The following is a 21,879-nucleotide window of genomic DNA, read 5'->3' on the forward strand; positions in this document are numbered from 1 at the left end:
ATTCTCAGACTAATCACTATATAGGATAGGAAGCATGTAAACATGTGGTAGATTTAACCTCAGCCATCTCCAAGTCTGAGGTTGCCCATAGCAGACCAATGGACTACTATTGTTGAGTACAGCTGATCCTTGAACAACATCGGTTTGACCTGCATAGATTTACTCTTACCTGGTTATTTTTCCAAGTATTAAATATTACAAGTCCTACATGGTTGATGGTTGATTGAATCTGAAGTTGGGGAGGAAACACAGATATGGAATACTGCTACAGGTATATGTTATAAGTGGATTGACCTACACATTGCTCAGGGGTCAACAGTACTATTCTATGGCATGAATATGCTTCAGTTTGCTTAACCATTCTCTTATTGGTGGGCATTTGGATTATTTTCAATTTTGACTATAATGAATATAGCTCTATTCCCTCTTAATTCTTTTTGTCCTATTATTGTTATACATACTACATATATATATATATATAAATTATTAACTTATACAGTTTATATTTATTAAGGAAGCTGATAAAAAAAAGCAGGGTAAGTATATATTTATAAATTCATTACATTTACCATCCTATGTGCTGTTTCTGATTCTCTACATCTTTTTTCCCTGTGGATAAAATTTTCCATCTGGTATCATTTCCTTGCTCTGATATAAATTTGCTACCACCCACAACTTTTGTGCTGTTATCAATATACTACATTTCTGTATGTACAGGCTCCCGCATTATAATTATATGCATATTATTTTATACAATCACTTTTAAAATCATTTAAGGGTATATAAAAGAAAAGATGTGTTTATACTGTTTTATTTTTATAATTAACTGTATTTACTTGTGCTGTGTGTGTGTGTGTGCGTGTGTGTGCCTGTGTGTGTGAATTTTCATCTGGGGTAATTTGCTTTCAGCCTGAAGAATTTTCTTTAGGATTTTATTTTATTCTTTTGTAAGGTGGCCCTGCTAGAAATAAATTCATTTAGTATTTATTAATCTGAGAATATCTTTATTTCACCTTCATTTTTGAGAAACAATTTTGCTTGAGTCTTGCTTAATAGATTTTTATTTTAGCACTTAAAAAATTTTTTTTAATTGAAGGATAATTGCTTAACAGAATTTTGTTGTTTTCTGTCAAACTTCAACCTGAATCAGCCATAGGCATACATATATCCCTCCCTTTTGAAGGTTCCCCCCATCTCCCTCAGCACTTTGACTATTTCAACACTTGGACTATGTCATTCAAGTGCCTTCTGGCCACCTTTGGCCAGATCATGAGATCATTTCTTAATTAGCTGAAATTCAACTGCATGTAATGAGTTGTTTTTCTCTTGCCGCTTTCAAGATTTTCTTTTTCTTGATTTTCACGGCTTTTACTATGATGTACCTGAATGTGGATCTTTTTGTATTTATTCTACTTGGAGTTTGATAAAAGGTTTTCAATAAATCTGGGAAGTTTCCAGACAATTTTTCTTTGAATATTTTTTTATGTTCCATTTCCTTTCTCCACTTCTTTTGGTACTCCTATTATATGTATGCTATAATATACATAGCATACAAAGGGTTTTATATTTCTTTGAGGCTGTGTTCATTTTTAAAAATTCTATTTCCTATCTTTTTGAATTGTATAATTATTGATATATCTTCAGGTTCAACTATTCTTTCTTCTTGAAGTTCAAACCTGCCATTGCGTTCTTCATTTATTGTACTTTTCAACTCTAGAATTTCTTCTTGATTTTTCTACAGTGTCTATATTTTTAATGACATTTGGTTAGGCATTTATTTCTTTAAGCATGATTTCCTTAGTTCTTTGAATATATTTATAAAAGATACTTTGAAGGCTTTGTTATAGCTGACATCTGGTCTATTTCCCAGACAGTTTTAGTTACTTGCTTTTTTAAAGTATGTATGAGTCACATTTCTGTTTTTTTTTTTTTTCTAATATAGCACAAGTATTTTTTTTGCTGTTGTTGAAAACCACACGTTTTAGGTAATATATTGTAGCAACTCTGCATACTGATTCTCCTATCCCCTCCCTGGAGATTGTTTTTGTTGTTTGTGCTTTTATTTGTCTCGTGTCTTGACTAGGCTATTTTAGTGAAGCCTATTTCCCTCAGTGTGAAGTGTTTGATTTTGTTTCTCAGAGGATGCATGTAATCTTGGGTGTGCACATACTCACTTTGGGGTGACAGTGGTTTAATCAAGGTGGTTTAATCATTGACTGTCGCTTTTCCTGGTCTCTCTGTTAAACTGTGTATCTCATTTGTTATTGTACTCAAATTTAGGCTTCATTAATTACTGAGCAATTGCTCTATTGTTTTAAACAATGTTTGGGAGGTTACCTTCTCCATACTCTGATTCAATTAAATTTGGACATGAGTAATTTTGAGGCTAATCTTTGGTTTGTTCTGAGGAGAGAAGGTGATCAGGTTGGAAATAGGACTGTTTTGGTGTGATAATTCTTCTTACTGGCAAACCCTTAACCATTGTAGCATCCAGAATTGTCACAACCATACCTAAAATGTGTGGTTTTCAACAACAAGAGAACCCTGTCCCACTTTTATTTAATTTTAATAGATAGCAAAATAATTAAGCCTTACCTATTTCAGAGAGTAAAAATAAATAACTTCTCACTGTTCAATTATTCTAGGGATTTAGCTATAAGGGTTGATACTTACATGAAAGAAATTTGCATTTTTTTCCCTGAGGTACTTACCTAGAGCCCTTATTATAGGTATAGTTTATGTCAAGGATGTTCACATATTTGGAAGGATTTGGCTACTTATTTTTTAATCTGACATCATTTAGAAACAAGCCTGTTTTAAACATTCCTTTTAGTAATTTAAAAAAAATTAATTATTTTAATTGGAGGTTAATTACTTTACAATATGGTATTGGTTTTGCCATACATCGACATGAATCAGCCATGAGTGTACATGTGTTCCCCATCCTGAACCCCCCACCACCATTTTTATACTATTTTTTCATAGTAGTAATTTTCTTCCTGCACATGTATATTCCCTAGAAATTACCATAGCAATTCTTCAAAATGAAGATGTAGTTTCACTGATTTGTGAAAGTACTATACAATAACTAGAGAGTTTGACCTAAAAGGCTTTTGAGTTTGGCATTCCTCGCCAATGAGGAAACAAGCTGGTATATTTTTCCTTCTTTGCTCACCAAATATAGCATATTGTACAGTTATTAAAATTCACTCTAGTCAATGTCCATGGAGATTGCAAGCTTACCTAAATACTCAAGGGAGCTGGAATTGCAAAAATTGTGTCAGAAACAAAGTATAGAAGGGCAACTTGATTGCATGTTTTGTCAAAGTAGAAGTAGAATATTGAAAATTATGAAATTGATTTATTGACTTTGGTCACTACTATTGGAAATATTAGAAAATTTTGTACTGATTGATATAAAATTGATCACTTCATTGATCACTCAATGAAGCCTAAAATTTCAAAAGGATACCCTGAGCTCCTTAACTATGTTTCAGTTTGTTAAATTAGAGATGTTTATACTTGTCTCCTAGAGACTTTGTGTCTTGAGTTTTCTGTGTATAAGGAAAGGTGTTGCATAGAGAATGACTTGTGAAGTGCAAATAGTTTTCATCTGTCTAAGATCTTGCTATCCCAAGGCTCAGCTTCAGGAGATCTGCTTCCAAACTCATGCACTTTGCTGTTGCCAGATCTCAAGTTCTTGCTGGCTGTTTGCTTGAGATAATCAGTTTCTTGCCACATGGGCCTCTCCATGGGGAAGCTTACATAACATCTAACTTTTCTAGAGCAAGCCAGCAAGAGAGAAAGAGAACAGGTGGGCATAAGAATGAAAGTGGGAGAGAAAGAGAGAGAGAGAGAGAGGAAGTAATGGAAGTCATGGTCTATTTGTAACCTAATTGTGGAAGTGCTATCCCATTAGTTTTGCCAAATTCTATTTATTAGAAGCATATCACCAGGTCCAGTGACTCAAGGGAAGGAGAGTGCATAAAAAAGTGAATACCATGGAGAAGGAAATGGCAACCCACTCTAGTGTTCTTGCCTGGAGAATCCCAGGGATGGGGCAGCCTTGTGGGCTGCCGTCTATGGGGTCGCACAGAGTCGGACACGACTGAATGACTTAGCAGCAGCAGCAGTCGCATGTAACTACTGAGCTGAATTCTGTTAATGTGATTGAGATGTGCTGTGAGTTAAAATGCATGCCAGTTTTTATTTTGTACAGAAAAAAATAAGATATCTCAGTTTTTATATTGATCACATGTTGAAATAATATTTTAGATATATCAATGAATTACGCATGATTAAATTCTCAGCTATTCATTTTAACCTTTTTAAAAATGACTGCAAAAAAAACTTAAAATACTTATATGACTTGCATTTATTGCTTATGTGGTATTTTTGTTTGATATGTGGAATCAGAACAAATCACTAACCTTTTCTTTCAAAGCATTGTTTAAAGAAAGAGTCGAGGCAAATTGTTTTGTAGGAAACGGGTCCCCAACCTCCAAGATCTAATGACTGATTATCTGAGGTGGAGCTGATGTAATAATAATAGAAATAAAGTTCAAAATAAATATAAAAAATAAATAAATAAAATAGGATGCATATAAAGCTGCAAAAAAAAAAAAAAAAAAGTGAATACCAGAATGCAGGACTATATTAGAGAGTAGTACAGTAGTATGAACAGAATCATAGTACTTGCATTTGTCATTCACTCTTTTTTGATAAGAGTTTAGCTTTTAGACATTTTATGATCTTGATTTTAAAGCCATTATACTAATATGGTTAAAGCAGGATTCACAGTGAAATTTTTTGCAATTACAGCATTAAAGGACATAAGTACCCTCTGCTAGCAGGGCTTCCCAGGTGGTGTAGTTGGTAAAGAATCCACTGGCAAATGTAGGAGATACAAGAGATGCATATTTGATCCCTGGGTTGGGAAGATCTCCAGGAGAAAATGGCAATCCACTCCAGTTTTCTCGCCCAGAAATGGACAGAGAAGCCTGGCAGGCTGTAGTCGCAAAGAATCGGACATGACAGAGCACAAGCACAAGCATGCTCCCTCTGTTAGCATTATCACTTGAGTTTGCTGAGATTTTTTGCAGATGGTTATTACTACCTCTACTTTCCCTGTGTCATCCCATTGCAAAGATTTAGGAAAACTTATCATCATTTGTCTCAATTCAGTTCAGTCGCTCAGTTGTGTCTGACTCTTTGCGGCCCCATGGACTGCAGCACTCCAGACATCCCTGTCCATTACCAACTCCCAGAGTTTAATCAAACTCATGTCCACTGAGTTAGTGATGCCATCCAACCATTTCACCCTCTGTCATCCTCTTCTCCTCCTGCCTTCAATCTTCCCCAGCGTCAGGGTCTTTTCCAATGAGTCAGTTCTTTGCATCAGGTGGCCAAATTATTGGAGTTTCAGCTTCAACATCAGTCCTTCCAAAGCATATTCAGGACTGATTTCCATCACCCCAGTTCAAAAGCATCAATTCTTCGGCACTCAGCTTTGTTTATAGTCCAGCTCTCACATCCATATATGACTACTAGAAAGACTATAACTTTGGTTAGACAGACCTTTGTTCGCAAAGTAATGTCTCTGCTTTTTAATATGCTTTCTAGGTTGGTCATAACTTTTCTTCCAAAGAACAAGCGTCTTTCAATTTCATGACTGCAGTCACCATCCGCAGTGATTTTGGAGCCCCCCAAAATAAAGTCTGTCACTGTTTCCACTGTTTCCCCATCTATTTGCCATAAAGTGATGAGACCAGATGCCAGGATCTTAGTTTTCTGAAGGTTGAGTTTTAAGCCAACTTTTTCACTCTCCTCTTTCACTTTCATCAAAAGGCTCTTCAGTTCCTCTTTGCTTTCTGCCATAAGTGTGGTGTCATGTATGAGGTTATTGATATTTCTCCTGGTAATCTTGACTCTAGCTTGTGCTTCATCCAGTCCAGCGTTTCTCATGATGTACTCTGCATATAAGTTAAATAAGCACGGCGACAATATACAGCCTTGACGTACTCCTTTTCCTATTTGGAACCAGTCAGTTGTTCCATGTCCAGTTCCAACTGTTGCTTCTTGACCTGCATACAGATTTCTCAGGAGGCAGGTCAGGTGGTATGGTATTCCCATCTCTTTAAGAATTTTCCACAGTTTGTTGTTTCCACCATTTGTTTGCATATACCTTTATAGGCTTCCCCATGGTCCTAGAGGTAAAGAACTCACCTGTCAAGGCAGGAGAGTTAAAAAATGCAGGTTTGATCCCTGAGTGGGGAAGATTCCCTGGAGGAGGGAATGGGAACTCAATCCAGTATTCTTGCCTGGGAAATCCCATGAACAGAGGAGTCTGGTGAGCTACAGTCCATAGGCTTGCAAAGAATCAGATATGATTGAAGTGACTTAACACACACACACTTGTGTAGATGGTGTTTCTTGATTGGATTTATTATATAGGAGAAACTATATTAAAAGCAGGAACATTTTATTTTATAGAAATTGGTTTGATTTTGTAGGATTTTTGTTTTCAAAATGGTAAATAGTAAAACAGTGCAATACACATAAATACAAATGCAGAATCCATTTCATAAATCTAAAATATTCTCTTCTGCATTGAGCTAAGTGAGGTCTGATTCTTGAAAGGATTGGGTTAGCCAGTTGAAATAAAGGAAAATTTGGGGGAAAAAAGGAAAGAAAATATCCTCTTTTAGTTCATTGGAAAAACACTTTTAATCACAAATTTTCAAGTCTTTATGCACAATTCTCATGATAAGGAAAATAACATGTGAATGGTATACCCTCTTAGTGAGATGAGAAAGACCTAATGTATTTTCTAAATATGATATGGCTTATATTGAACCTTGAAAATATGTTGTTATATTTCAAAGAACATAATGTAACACTTGGTTTATGTACACCTATATGTTATAATAGCATTATGGCTATAGGAAAGCATCTAACCCTCCTTCTTCACTTGTAGAAGGGAGACAAATATTGCTATTATATAGTACTTATCTCATAAGATATTTTGTTGATTAAGTGATAACCTATAAACATGTTAAGGATAGGGTCTTTTTTTCACTCACTGTTGAATCCCTAGTACCCCTATAACAATGCCTGGAACTCAGACGGTATTCACTACATACTTGGTATTAAACCAATATGTCCAGTTTAGTACCTGACACACAGCGAACAGCCAATAAATATTGACAGTTGTGATTATCTATCCAACTATAAAATACATTTTTCTAAAGTCAGTGCGGATGTTTTAAGTCAAAATAGTCAAGCAGAAGTTGCAGAACCACCTGTCAGGAACTGGAAGAGATTGCTCTGTTAGAAAGATTTATTGGTCTACATGATTTTATGTTGTAACTGCTTTTTTAGAATTGATGAATTGATATGCTTACCTCCCTTTTGAGCATTACAGAACATAGTTACAATTTTACTGTCTCCCCATGCTCTTCTCTGGTCAAATTAGGGTGAAAAAATTAGTACAAAAGACTCAGAGACCCTGATTTACTAAAATTTTGATTTAGTTCAGTTTGATCTATCTCCTCTAGAATCAACAGCTCAATAATACTTGAAAGGGAAAAATTTATATATATTTCTCTTCAAGATAAATTAAATATTATAATTCTTTTACGTCTTTTAAGCAACAAGGAAATTGTATGTGATATATACTAAAAGAATTCATTCAATAAATTCTTCAAAAAGATAATTAAATCTTTAATGAACTTATTTTTCTAAATTGAACAGTAAATTATGTCAAATAATTACTCTAAAAAGATAGCTTTTGACCAGCCGTGACAAGAGTCAGAAACACTTGGATTCTAACCCCAGCCTCGCTATTTACTGCTAAGAGACCTTGAGAAGGTTTGTACATAGAGCTGTTACATACAGCTATTGCAACTTTGAAAGGAGGTAATAGATTTTAAACACTTAACAGAATCTCCCTACATTATCATTAAACCAATACATGTTAGCTAAAAAATTTAGTCATATTACTAAATGGACACAGTCTGAGCATTCTTTTCTTCTTGAAGAATTAAATATTTGACTTCAAGTCTGTTGTTATTTTCCTAATGCAACACCAGGAGAGGAAGCAACAAAGTGAGTGAGCCTTCTTTCCTAGACCTTTAGACCACTGTTCCAACGTATGATTTCCTAAGCCCAGACCAGAGGAGTAACAAGAAGCGACATGTATTCCCATTGTGACTTTCTCTGACAACTCACGGCAGGCCAGAATAAAAGAGGATGGAGTAGGCTGAGCCATTTTTTTAATCTTAAAAATTTTAGATTCTCTTCATTTTCTTTTCTGCTTGATGTATTCTTAAAATAGTTTGTGCAAGCTAAATTTCATCTTTTTCTTCTAGGATACTATTAATATGTATTTTTAAAATCTGGTTTTCCTTTATTTTCTATGAAATTGCAAGACACACACACACATATATATATAAACGTGAAAATATATATTCTCACAGGTTTTATGTTCCTAGATTTCTGTTTTGGAATGTTTGTATTACATTAAGATCTGATACTGACATATTTGCAACTGTTCTAAGCTAGGATAACTTATGAGTGACATTTTGATATCGTGAATTTCATTTTCTCAGTTATTTTTTACATGGCATCTTTGCCTTCATTGAATTTTTACCACAGATATGATCATTAATTGTATTTTTGCAGTTTCAGCTTGGTCATTTGTAGTCCTTGCCTTGAAAAATACATTTAAAACAGAGTTAGGGTCCAGAAAAATGAAATGACATAGTCATAGTCTCTGACTATGACTTCTCATAGTCATATAAGTTCTGTGCTTTATAGGTCTACAGATTATAATTGATTCTTATAATTAGCCAATATAACTCTTTTTGTATATTATTTTGATAAACTATTTATGTATTACTTTGTTAAACTTTACTTTTTTAGAACAGTTTTACTGTTGTAGAACAAATTTACAGAAAAGTTGCTGAGATAGTACAGCTAATTCCCATAAACCCAATTTCCTTTATTAATATCTTATGTTGATATATTTTGTTATATTTATATCTCTTACTAAAATCTATACTTTATTCAGGTTTTCTTAGTTTTTACCTAATATCTATTTTCTCTTCTAGGATTCCACATTACATTTAGCTGTCGTGTCTCCTTAAGCTCCTCTTGGCTGTGACAGTTTCTCAGATTTTCCTAATCTATAATGACCTTGACAATTTTGGGGAGTAGTTTGTAGAATGTTTTATAACTAAGACTTGTCTGATCTTTTTCTCTTATAATTTGACAGGAGTTACAGGTCCCATTCTCATCATATCGTATCAAGGGTAAATGCTATCAACCGTTCTTATCACTGTTTATGTTAACTTTGATCATCTACATTTTGTGTATTTTGGGAACACGTGTACACCCGTGGTGGATTCATGTTGATGTATGGCAGAACCAATACAATAGTGTAAAGTAATTAGCCTCCAATTAAAATAAAAAAAGAAAAAAAATCAAGTTGCTCATTAAAAGGCCATTTTCATTAGGACACCAAGTGTTATGCAGACACTGTATTGATGTATTTGTGTTGGGAATGTCTGGTCTAAACCAGCTTTCCCACTGTTTCATCTTGTGCACCATCGCCTGGCACAGCTTAAGGTGAAGTTGAGAAAAGGGTAGGCCTCTTATTTTAACTCAAAGGCATTAGCCCACCCAAGGAAGGATTCTAATCTGGGCTGAAGATAGAGGAGTGAAAGTAGGGGTTGAATATGATAACTTGGAAGTGGGTCTTATAAGAAATAGACAGTGGTCAGAGCCCAGACACATAGACTCTTAGCAATCTGTCTTTAGATAGAAAACAGTGTGTGCGTGCGTGCTAAATTGGTTCAGTCATGTCTGACTCTTTGCAACCCTTTAGACTGTAGCCTGCTGTAGGCTGTTCTGTCCAAGGGATTCTCCATGCAAGAATACTGGAGTGGGTTGTCATGCCCTCCTCCAGGGGATCTTCCAGATTCAGGGATTGAACCTGCATCTCTTACGTCTCCTGCATTGGCAAGTGGGTTTTTACTACTAGCCCCACCTGGGAAGCCCAGGAAATAGGGTACCCAATTGCAAACCACTGGAGAGTCTCAATTATAAAAACTGGGAGAATAAAATATACTGAAGAAAATAAAATCAGCACTCTTGTGTGTACGTGCTTTCTCAGGACTAACGCTGGGACTTCAATTCGGACTGATTTTAGACTCCCCTGTCAGAATTGCACTAGTTGCTCTGGTCAGGAAAAGGCTTGGTTGGACTTGCAGAGAGATGGTTTGGGTGACCCCAGCTAAACATTTGGAGGAGGACTGGGCTGACTTTAATATAGCATCAAGAAATCGAGCACTCTGATCATTCATTTACATGAAATAAAATTGAAGGACAAGGTTCCAATAGTTCAAATTGTAGAGAGTAAGTAGCTTGTCCAGAATGAGAACTCAGAATCCTCATTTTTTTCCTGCTCTTTATTCCTTTATAGTTTAAGTTTTTATAAATCTCTCTAAAATGATTATTACATTTTTGTGTTATTTCTTTAAGTAATATTTATTTTATCCAGATATTCTAACTAATTTTTTTTCACATAACAGTATCAAATCATTTAAGGGCTTTACTGGATTTTTATTACTTCTATATCAAGCACCAGATTTTGAATTACACATTGGTCTATTTTCACTGTTGATGAAAGGTCAAAGCTATGCTTCAGTCTATTTCTGTTGACTGCACAGGAGAAAAAAATACTCTTAACTGATTCTCAATCATAGGGTGTCCTTACAGAATTATCTTGTAAAACAGGAAAACATTTTTTCTTGCCTTTACACACAAAGAAAATTAGATCTTAGAGACCTTGGGGGAATAAATATGAAATGCATATTGTGTGAGGTAATATCAGTTGATAGCATTCCTTTCTACTCTATCTTAAGAAAAAACTAACATTTTTCGTTTTGTTTTTGTCCTATAGGTTTTATAACTTTATTAAGGTTTACTTTTAAAAATCAAAATAGCATCTGAATGTCATAAATTTAAACTTTATTAAAATTAATTTCTTCATAGACCTTTACTAGTTTTTTATGATTTATTCTTTCCAGACCATAGCCTGTTTTCTATTTTTAAGCACACAGAATTTTAGCTACCAAACGATCTAGGAAACTTGAAGCAAAACTGACTCGAGTAAAAATTCACTTTCAAGAAATGTTATAAATAGTAGATATTTCTAATTAGCTCTTGTTATAATGGCAGAACATATATAATACTGGTCAAACTAGAAAAAAATCTCAATGTGATAACACACATAAAATCCATAGGGTATGGAATGTAAAATTATAATAAAACATCTGCTAAGGAACATTTAAGAAGAAAAGGATGACTGTATTGACATTATTTTAGCTGCCTATCAAGGATAATTTGCAATAACACACCTCTAGTACACAAATAGATGTGTAGCACATGCATTTCAACAAGAGATTTCAGTGAATACAAAATTAGCTTAGAAAGAGACTAGAAAACTTGAAATGTTCACACATAACTTGCCACCTCTTAAAGAAAAAACAACAAAACAAAATCCACAAGCTCTTTAAAGAGTAATGGTGAGAAATGATGCGTCTGAGGCACTGAATAATGAAGTCTTTGTGATAGCTTCAGTTCACCAAACAGAATATGTCTTCTGTCCTCACTCTAAGTTGTGAACATGTCCAAGATCATAACAAGATCAAGAAGCAGAACCAGTAACTGCCAGTTTTCAAGTGAAAAAGGAAAAAGAAAAAAGGGGAATGTGTATCCAGTACAAGTTCACTCTGCCGTGATTACTATTGTATTCCCAGTTTGTCTGTAGTGCTTAGTATATAATAGCCACTTATATTTTTGTTGCTGACTTCTAAAGAAAAAGTATCAGTAGAGATCAGAATAATAGCAAACTATTAGAAATTCATAGATTGATTAAAAATGTCACTATAGCTCAAGCTGCCAGTTTCTCTCTTTTCCAGAATCAATAGCAAGAAGAGTAGTTTTTCTCCTTGCCCCTCCTTTGTCAAATGTGCTTTGAACTGAATGTTCATAGTAGGTGGTGGGTAAATATGGGTCAGAATGGTTGGCAATAATAATCAATTTGAAATAATTTTTGAATAGAAGTTATTTATTAAGTAAATATAGAAGGAAATAATATAGTTTATAAGAGTAAATAAGAGATTGTTCTTTACATAAAGGGAGGGTAGGATGAATTGGGAGATTAGGTTTGACATAAGTACACTCCCATGTGTAAAATAGATAGCTGTGCGCCTGCTCTGTGATGACCTAGATGGATGGGGTGGGGGTGGAGGGAGGGAGGTCCAAGAAGGAAGGACTATTTATACACATATAGTTGATTCACTTCATTGTGTAGCAGAAACTAACACAACATTGTAAAGCAATTATACTCCAATTTTTAAAAAGGATATTGTTCTGGGAACACACAATACAAAAACTGTAGACATATAAAAGAAGCATAGAGACATCATTAAAAGGAAAAATGAAAAGGAATAGATGTTTTAGTCATAAAAATATGTAAAATTATATCAAGTATTTCTATAACTTATCAGGGTCTCATTTCATTGAAAAGGAACCCAATTGTTCAGAGCATGAAAATTATTGATCTATTTTATGAGTGTGAACTTTAACCTTATTCACCCATGTCTCACTTTCATAGGATACACTTTAAAGATCATTATATGATGAATCATAGTTTTGCCACCTAGGATTTACAGACAAATTCACTTCATTAATAAGCAGGGAAGATAAGAAACTTGATTGCTAGAGTGATTTTTTTTCTTCTAGAAAATTGTTTCTTTCTGAAAATCATGTGTTCTAGAGTTCTCTTTAGTGGAATTTCTAAATGACAGGTGGATGAAACTTTTCCTCTTTTGAATTTGTCTTGGTTACAAGAAATTATCTAATTCCATCCCTCAGTGCCCCCCAAATCAGTTACAGCTGTACATGCAACATTATCTGAATTGGAAATATCCTTTAAAAAATCATTCATTTGCATGTCCTTTTAGAAGAACAAACAATAATTCCTTGCCCTTTCTTATTGCTCTTTAAATAAAATACTTGACAAAACCCTACATAAATATGCTTTAAACTTTTGGATTATTAGCTCATCCACATAGGAGCCGTTCTCAGAAAAAACTTTCTTAGTTGTATAAGTTTTTTTATATGGCTAAATAAAGGACTCATTTCTAGCACTGCATACTTTTTTTTGCTTCCTGGACCAGAATGAGATATGGTAGTTGACAATATTAAACAAGTCATATATGTTAAATCAACAAAATATTCCACTGCACTTTCTTTGAAAAGAGGCACTAAACAGTGACCAAGTATTCTAAGCAAGCTGAGTATCAATATTTTTTCATAAAATTGGTAATAAAATACTTGTTTTGTCTTAATAATTAGAGTACAAGTTTGGTTGCCACAATAAAAATAAAAGTAACACTTAGCAGTCTGGAGGTAGACAGTTCAAGGCTAGTAGGGATATTCAGGTTCCTTCCAATTTGTTGTTCTGTCTGCCCCTTTGACATTGTTCTCATCTTCAGTGTTCATGAGAACTATCTGTGCCATCCACGTTGCAGTTTGGAAGGAGATGAGTATAGACCTTCCTTTAAGAATGGGATATGGAAGTTCCATTAGGCTCCTTACATCCCATTGTAACTTTGTTACAACAGCATAGTTAGCTCCATGAGATATTGAGAAGTTTGTTCTGTCTTTTGGTTGGCCATGTATCCAACTAGGAACTCTTATTATGCAAGAAGGGGAGAATGGATTTTTGTCAGCAACTATCATTTTCTGTTCCACTTCCCAGATCTTAAGATTGCCTTGAGGGTCAAGTAAAATGATGGATGGAGAGGAGATACACATGTTACCTGTTAAAACAGTAAAAATGGTGGTTACTGGTCTTGAAGTCAGCTACTAGGACCCAAAAGGGAAAACAGCTAAATTACCTTAAATAAAAGAATTAGGTGATATTTATCTTCCCTTCCTATTCCTTGTATTATGATCTTAAAGTTGTTTATGTACCTTTATTAAGTAATTGTCTGGTCTTTATGTACACTCATCATGCCTAGGATGATTGCTTAGCAAATTATTTTGTCTAACACAGATATTTTCTTTCCTTAGAAACACCGATTTTTTGTTTCCTTTCATTTCTCCCTCCTTAATCTGACTTCAAATGTTGGTAGTTCCAATCACTATCCTGATTTCTGTCTCATGCTTATAGCATAAATACTTATATCTTGATAAGTTCTTTGTGTGGTTTCTATAAAACTAGGAAACAAGTTGAAAAAAGATATACCTCAGGAATTATGGCAATAATCAGGTCATTTAGTCTGTAATTCACAATTGGAATGGGCGGCTAAATAGGTCTCCTCCCTACTGAGAACCCTGAAGCATTGTGAAATGTGGGACCTGGAACACTGGCTGGATTTAGCCAGGAATTCAATAATAAAATGGGTCACTTCAGACATATAATAACACTTGTCAGATGATAAAGTTTAATAGCATTATCATAAATCTTGGATTCAGCCTAGGTATTTAGCTTCCACCTATCTTGTTTTAAGTCAGTTTGAAAGAGACAGAGGGGGAGACAATTACAGAATCTCTGAGTCAGAATAAAATGTAAAGGTCAATTCACTCAACTTCCCTTCCAAAGCAGAAGTCTCTTTTCACCTTCTCACACTGGCGTTCGTTCTATTTTTGTTTGGAAACTCACTGCTTCCTGAGACTGCTTATTGTTCTATTGTTTACAATATCGAGAAATCCTCTAGTCTTGTGCTGACATCTTTTTTGTTTTCTAACTGCTTATCTGTGGATTATATGAATTGAACTTCGTTGAATGCTGTGAGAATCCACAAAATAGCATTCTCTTTAATTTGGAGTTTGGTTACTAGACAAAATCTCCTGGAGATTTGGTGTTTTGTTACTAAACACTAAAATGCCTGCATAAATTCAGTTCCATGACCAAATTTTTACTGAGTGCTTGTGGTAAGCTAAACACTGACTTTCTATACCTGTATGTCTTGTGATAGTCAAATGGGTTATGTTACAGTGCAGTAACTTTGAGTTGGGAAGATCCCCTGGAGGAGAGCATGGCAACCCACTCCAGTGTTATTGTCTGAAGAATCCCATGAACAGAGAAGCATGGCCGGCTTAGTCCTTAGGGTCGCAAAGAGTCAGACACAGCTGAAGCAACTTAGCACGCACGCATCGTGCAATAACAAACAACTCTTAACATCTTAATGGTTCCTCTGTCCGTGAGATTCTCCAGGTAAGAATGCTGGAGTGGTTTGCTATGCCCTCCAGGAGATCTTCCCAGTTCAGGGACTGAACCCAGATCTTCGACATTGCAGGTGGATTCTTTACCATCTGAGCCACCAGGGAAGCCCAAAACAAACAAAAAAAGGTTTATTTATTCCTCACATTACCTGTTGTCTCAGGCTTACAGGGCTCTGATTCATGCTGTTTTCATTCAGGGAAATGTAGCTTTCATGAGCTGTAACACATGGAAACAGGACAGTAATATGTTAGAATACTTCCTTTAAAAACGTTACTCTAAAGAGACCACATAGCTTCCACTCACGTTCTACTGAATAAACTGTATTATTTTATTTATTTATATATTCTTTTTACTGTATAAAAAGAAGCACAATCCTACCATGAATCTGAAAGAAGGCAAACCAGAAATATTCATTCTCTTCATTTTCCAGTAAAATGTTGATGACAAATGCAATATTTGGTCAACAAATGGCCATATTTTTTATTACCATGTACAAAAATACACTTTACTTTTCCCAATGGAGACAACCCACAAGTCTCAGCCAGTGATAGTGTAAATCTCATAGATTATCACATCTGAATAATAAGCAGTAGGCTGTCCGTCATGTCTGAATATGGCTCCTTTTAATCTGGAGATATGTAAATTAAAGATATGTTAACTTCCTCTTACAGTCCAATATTCATTGGTCATAATAAAATAGGATAACTTCAATAAACATTCCGACTTGGAAAGGGAATAAAGAAAAATATATAGTAGATGCTAGTCTGGTACAGAACAATTCTACTACCCCATAGAGTCAAAATATTCATAAATTGCTTCCCAGGTGGCTCAGTTGATAGAGTCCCACCTTCAATGCAGAGACCACTTGCCAATGCAGGAGACCAGTGTTCGATTCCTGGGTTGGGAAGACCCCCTAGATAAGCAAATTGGCAACCCACTCCAGTATTCTTATCTGGGAAATCCCACGGACAGAGGAGCTTGATGGGCTACAGTCCACAGAATCACAAGAGTTGGAGACGACTTAGTAACTGAAACACCACCACCTTAGGGATAGAAAAATCCTTGCATAGGGCCCTGGTTCCACTGTCTGAGGATAGCTCTCTTGCCTAGTGTTCTCTGTGACCCTCTGGGAATTCTTTGTTTTCTGTGATTCTTTGTGGGCACATCTGAACGATTTATTTAGGAATAAATACTCTCTTTTAGGACTGAGTGGCTTTCTAAGTCTACTTCCTGCCTGTAGGTGATCGACAGTTCAAGAACTGAATTAAGCCTAGATCAATGGCAGTATTTTTAAGCCCAGACTGATAATTCTTAATAGCAGTAAAATACTCTGAAAATACTGTGTCTTATCTATTTGATTCTTGTCAGTACATCTTGCTAGCACTCCCACCCTCAGTCTTTTCTAAAACAGTTTTTAGGATAGTCATAATTTTTAGAATGAGGCATCAGAGAATGAGATGGCTGGATGGCATCACCAATGCAATGGACATGAACTTGGTCAAACTTCGGGAGATGGTGAGGGACAGAGAGGCCTGGCATGCTGCTGTCCACGTGGCCACAAAGAGTCGGACAGGAGTGGGCAACTGAACAACAAATATTTTTTAACTTTCTCATTTGCTTATTTCTGAACCTTGAATTATTGCAGATACTTTGTACCAGTTGAGTTTGGAGGAGTTGAGTTCAGTCTAACTCTGAGACACCTTCATCAAGTCAGATATTTATCCGAGTACCCTTAATATGACCCTTGCCTGTGAGGCTGAGTTTTACTTGGTTTTTATTGCTCAAAGACTACGAATTTTATCTTGGTCTGGGAAGCATTTGCCTCTTCTCTGCATTCCTGAATTCGGGGACAACTTGCATTCTTTTTTGTTTTCAAACCAGTTAATATTTTCCTGACTAAATCTCTTTTTTATAGTGCCTTGCAAAGTGTGGCTAATAGCTATTTATATACACAAAATATTTTTTTCTCCAACTTCTTTTCTAAATGTTTGAAATTCGTCGGGTATATGATCTGCCTACCAAACTATTACAAGTGGCAGTTTTACCAGATGTTTCTCCACTCATTAACAGATAACAGTTTCTGATAGTAACTACTGCTGGAAAGTGAAATTATTAGTCTGACTTTTTGCAATCCCATGGATTGTAGCCTGCCAGGCTCCTCTGTCGATGAAATATTCCAGGCAAGAAAACTGGAATGGGTTGTCATTTCCTTCTCCAGGAGATTTTCCTGACCCAGGGATCCACCCCTGTCAATCCTGACCCTGTGTCTCCTGCCTTGCAGGCAGATTCTCTACCATCTGAGCCACCAGGGAAATTGTTAAACCGGTGGTGCATTTTGTAACTTTTCTTGTTACAGCTGTCTTTTCTTCTTGTTCAAATGTCTTTATTAATCAAGATGTGCTATATTATGTTCTGGTAAAGAACATCCATAAACTTTTAGTGGTCTGTAACCACAAAGGCTTTTTTGTTGCTCACACTATATGTACACTGAGTTATAGTGGTTATAATGTATATTGTCCTCACTTAAGCATATAAGTGAGGGAGCCTGTTTGAAGTGTTGCTGGTATCATGACAGACAGATGGGAACTTTAAAGGCTTATGCCTAGAAAAGCAAATGTCTGTTTTATTTATATTTTATTGGTCAAAACAAGTCACATGACTACATCTAATTTAAAGTAGGAGAAGAAATGCAATATTACTATATGTCTAGAAGGAGAATGAGAAATACTGGTCACCAGCACTGCTGCCGATGAACTGCTCCTTTTACTTTATCTAAAAAGATTAGTTGATTGTCTAGAAGATCTGAAGCTCTAACTATAGTAGCTTTTGCACAGGTAACATCTGAACATGATTTTATTATTTAAACATTTGAGGAGCTAGAATATATTGATCAACTAACTGTAGTGAAATATTTTATCGATACCAATGACATTCAGAATAAAGGAAAAGTAAAGGCATTGAAAAATAAATCAAGATTCTCCATCAAGAATTTTTTTTTTTTTACTAATGGGGATCTAGAAGATATGGTATTTTCCAAATGAAGACAGCCAGAGTTCATGCCACTCCATGAAGTCTTTGATCAAGTAGAATTCATTTCTAATTTTCCTTTACTCCCTTTACTTGTATGTGCGGTATGCACTGGGCACATTTGTGAAGATGTCGCTTAAGTGCCTTAGGACTTTATTAATTTGTTCAGGCAAAAGACCATCTTCTTAAAAAAAAATTTCATGGTACCCCCAGTGATGCACTAAGTATTGGAGGGGCAAAGATATTTCATGAAAAACAACAAAAAATTGTTAATTTCATTACAGTTTCATTTTATTTCATTACATTCATTGAGATTAATTTAGTTGAAATGTGATTTATATTCATTAAGAAACAGAATAAAAATATCTGCAACAAAACTAGGCACAAAAGGCATATCAGATGAGCTATTTGCTTTAAAAATCAATAACAAAATAAGACAAAAGCCAAATAAACATGAAAGTTTTTGGCAATTATTTTCTATAGTAAGAATGATTAGGCAAATCATCACTTGGGGCTTAGTAGCATAGTTGTTTTCTTAATGTTATTCTTGTTCTTGTTTTACTCTTAGGAAAAAAAAAAACTTTCAAGATTGAATGTCCGATTGGTTAAATAGCAAGCCTTCTGTCTTACTCAGGATGTCCTCTTTGTAAAACTAAAGTCCATTAGGTTTATCTCTGCACATAGTGATCAAAGCCATTTGAAGTGTTTCAAAAAGATATTAGTGTTTCTCTTAGAGCCCTCATAGGTCACAGAATTAGCAGGGATCTCAAAAACCCCTGTGGTCACCATACTATTGTGATCACAGCAATAACATTTGCTTTTTTCTCATTTCCTCTCTTCCAGACATCTTTTCTTTCAAGTATATTGTGCACCCCACTGTTGAATCAATTTTTCTTAAAACCCTTCTTCGTCCATATCAGTTCAAGGCACAAACAACTTTGATTCCCTCTTGTTTATAAGACAAAGTCCAGATTCCTTGTGCTTGCATTCAAGATCCTTTACAGTCTTTACAACAATTTCTTTTCTCTTCCAAGAGAACAGAAGCTCTTTTTAGCATATCTTCAATGTGCCACAGACATCTCCATTTCTGGACCTGAAAAATTCTCCCTTCCATGGCAGTTCAGACTCAAAATTCAAGTGATTTTCTCCATGAAGACTCCCTCATATTCTCCTACTCTTTAAATTTATGTTAGAATTTTCTATTCTCTCCCCTCCCCTAATAATTTATGTATGTTGCTTGTACAAACGGATGCAATTATCAAGTAATGAGATGATTTCATGAGCCAAAGAATATATTCTTTAAATTCCTTATAAGACCAAGCTTATAGTGCGAGTGTGCATGCTCAATCATGTTCTATTCTTTGCAACCCCATGAACTGTAGCCCACTGCCAGGCTCCTCTGTGCATGGGATTCTCCAGACAAGAATATTGGAGTGAGTTGCCAGTTCCTGCTCCAGGAAATCTTTCAACCCAGGGATCAAACCCAGTCTCCTGCATCTCCTGCACTGGCAGGCAGATTTTTACCACTGAGACACTTGGGAAGACCTAGCTTATAGTAAAAGCTGAATTAATTTTTGTTTGTTGACCTTGAGACATTGGTTTAGTCTCCATCCCCCAGCAAATCCATTAATTAGCAAAAAATTATTTTCTCATTCTCTAAAACAGAAACTTTTTAATGATGCTACCACTTTCTGTCTCAGTTCCAAGTTAAAAAGTACTTCCTTCAAAAATTCTCCAGAAATCATTTCTTATATTGAGTAACACCTTGCTTGTTATTCATAAATGTGAATTATAATCAACTTGTAAAAAAACAACTGGACTGGACTTCCAAATACTCTAAATCAACAAATAATTGTGAGGACAAGCATCTGTACTTTAAAAAATTCCACAGGTAATTCCAAGGGGAGCTTATTTGTTCAGAACCACTGCTCTAATAGTTTGGAAAGCTTTTGAACTGTGGTGTTGGAGAAGACTCTTGAGAGTCCCTGGGGCTACAAGGAGATCAAACCAGTCAATCCTAAAGGAAATCAGTCATGAATATTCATTGGTAGGAGTGATGCTGAAATTGAAACTCCAGTACTTTGGCCACCTGATGTGAAGAACTGACTCATTGGAAAAGACCCTGATACTGGGAAAGATTGAAGGCAGGAGAAGAAGGGGACAACAGAGGAAGAGATGGTTGGATGGCATCACCGACTCAATGGACATGAGTTTGAGGCAAGCTCTGGGAGCTGGTGATGGACAGGGAAGCCTGGTGTGCTGCAGTCCATGGGGTCACAAAGAGTCAGACACAACTAAGCAATTGAACTGAACTGAACTTGATCTATACCTTTTAAAAGAATGGACCAATCTAGTCTTGATTATCTTAGAAGACTCATTATAACCTTCATCTTCCTCGTTTCACTTTATGTTTCATACAGTGGTTCATGACACACTGATTTTAGGTACAAAGTATTGGTGGCTCTAAGACTGATTCTCATCAGACAAAATTGACTCTTATCACCGATATTCCACAGTTCCTCAAAACATCTTTTGTAGACCACCAGAAACAGAATCATCTAAGTTGCTTTCTAAATACTCCATTTCTTGCATTTCCCCACACAGAGTTATTCCCATGTATCCTAAAGCTTGCAAACCACTCTAAATATTATTCACCATTTTATGGTGTAATTAATTGAGTGTATAGATGGTAACAAATCTGAAATCATAGAATGGTGTGATGCTTCATAGGAGAACCTTGAAAGGATGAACAGTTGTAGCACATTTGCTTACTTTGATCATTTAATGACTTAAGGTGCAGGCTAGGCCAATATGTAAATAGATGATTAAAATATTCCATGACTTAAGTAAGATAAAACCTTGATTCTCATTCAACAGTTCAGATGTGAGTGGTCCAAAGCTGACAGACTGAATATGACCCAGAGTTATCTGAGACTTGGTTGGAGAAAGAGTTGTATCTGACGTTCCAAGTATATGATTTCCTTCATTAAGTCCAAGGCAACTGCCCTAGATGTAGCTATTTCCTGGTCAACAAGAGAGGGAAAGATTGCTCAGGGCAAGTAGCCTTTTCTTCGGGGAAAAAAAGAAAAGAAAAGAATGAAACTGGCCATGTATTAGTTCAGCTCATGATTCATTAGTATGTACTTAGCCACGTACTCATACCTAGCTGCAAGGGAGGCCGATAGTCTCTCACTTGGTAGCCAGGTGCCAAGCTACAACTCCAGGATTCTGATAGTTAAACAGAGAGGGAAATAGATGCTAACCATCCATTACTGGTTTCTGCTCCAGATACACTCTGTCAGTTTTTGTCTTAGCCTTAATTTCTCGCAAGAAACTAGAGTTTTTTGGGGGAAAATGTGATATCTGAACAATATATTTGTAATTACATAAAAGTTATACAATATAGTATATGTAATACATAAAACTATTTTTAACGTGCTCTGAGACCCAATTTCCAATATGTGTGTGTGTGGGGTGGGGTGGGGTTACCACACCAATAAGCAATTCTCAATAAGCTGGGTGCCTGAGTGTCAGGTTCTATAGGCTGAGGG

General features: G+C 35.6%; 1 protein-coding gene across 1 annotated transcript in view; it reads left to right on the plus strand.

The window, feature by feature from the left end:
- Window positions 1–21,879, plus strand: part of GRM1 (glutamate metabotropic receptor 1) — a 468,587-nt gene that overhangs the window by 208,120 nt on the left and 238,588 nt on the right. The gene's annotated exons all lie outside the window — the stretch shown is intronic.

The sequence above is a fragment of the Bos grunniens genome, chromosome 9, assembly GCF_055505025.1.
Source record: "Bos grunniens cultivar Pamir isolate PY7600 chromosome 9, Bosgru_T2T1.0, whole genome shotgun sequence".
NCBI classification, from domain to species: domain Eukaryota; kingdom Metazoa; phylum Chordata; class Mammalia; order Artiodactyla; family Bovidae; genus Bos; species Bos grunniens.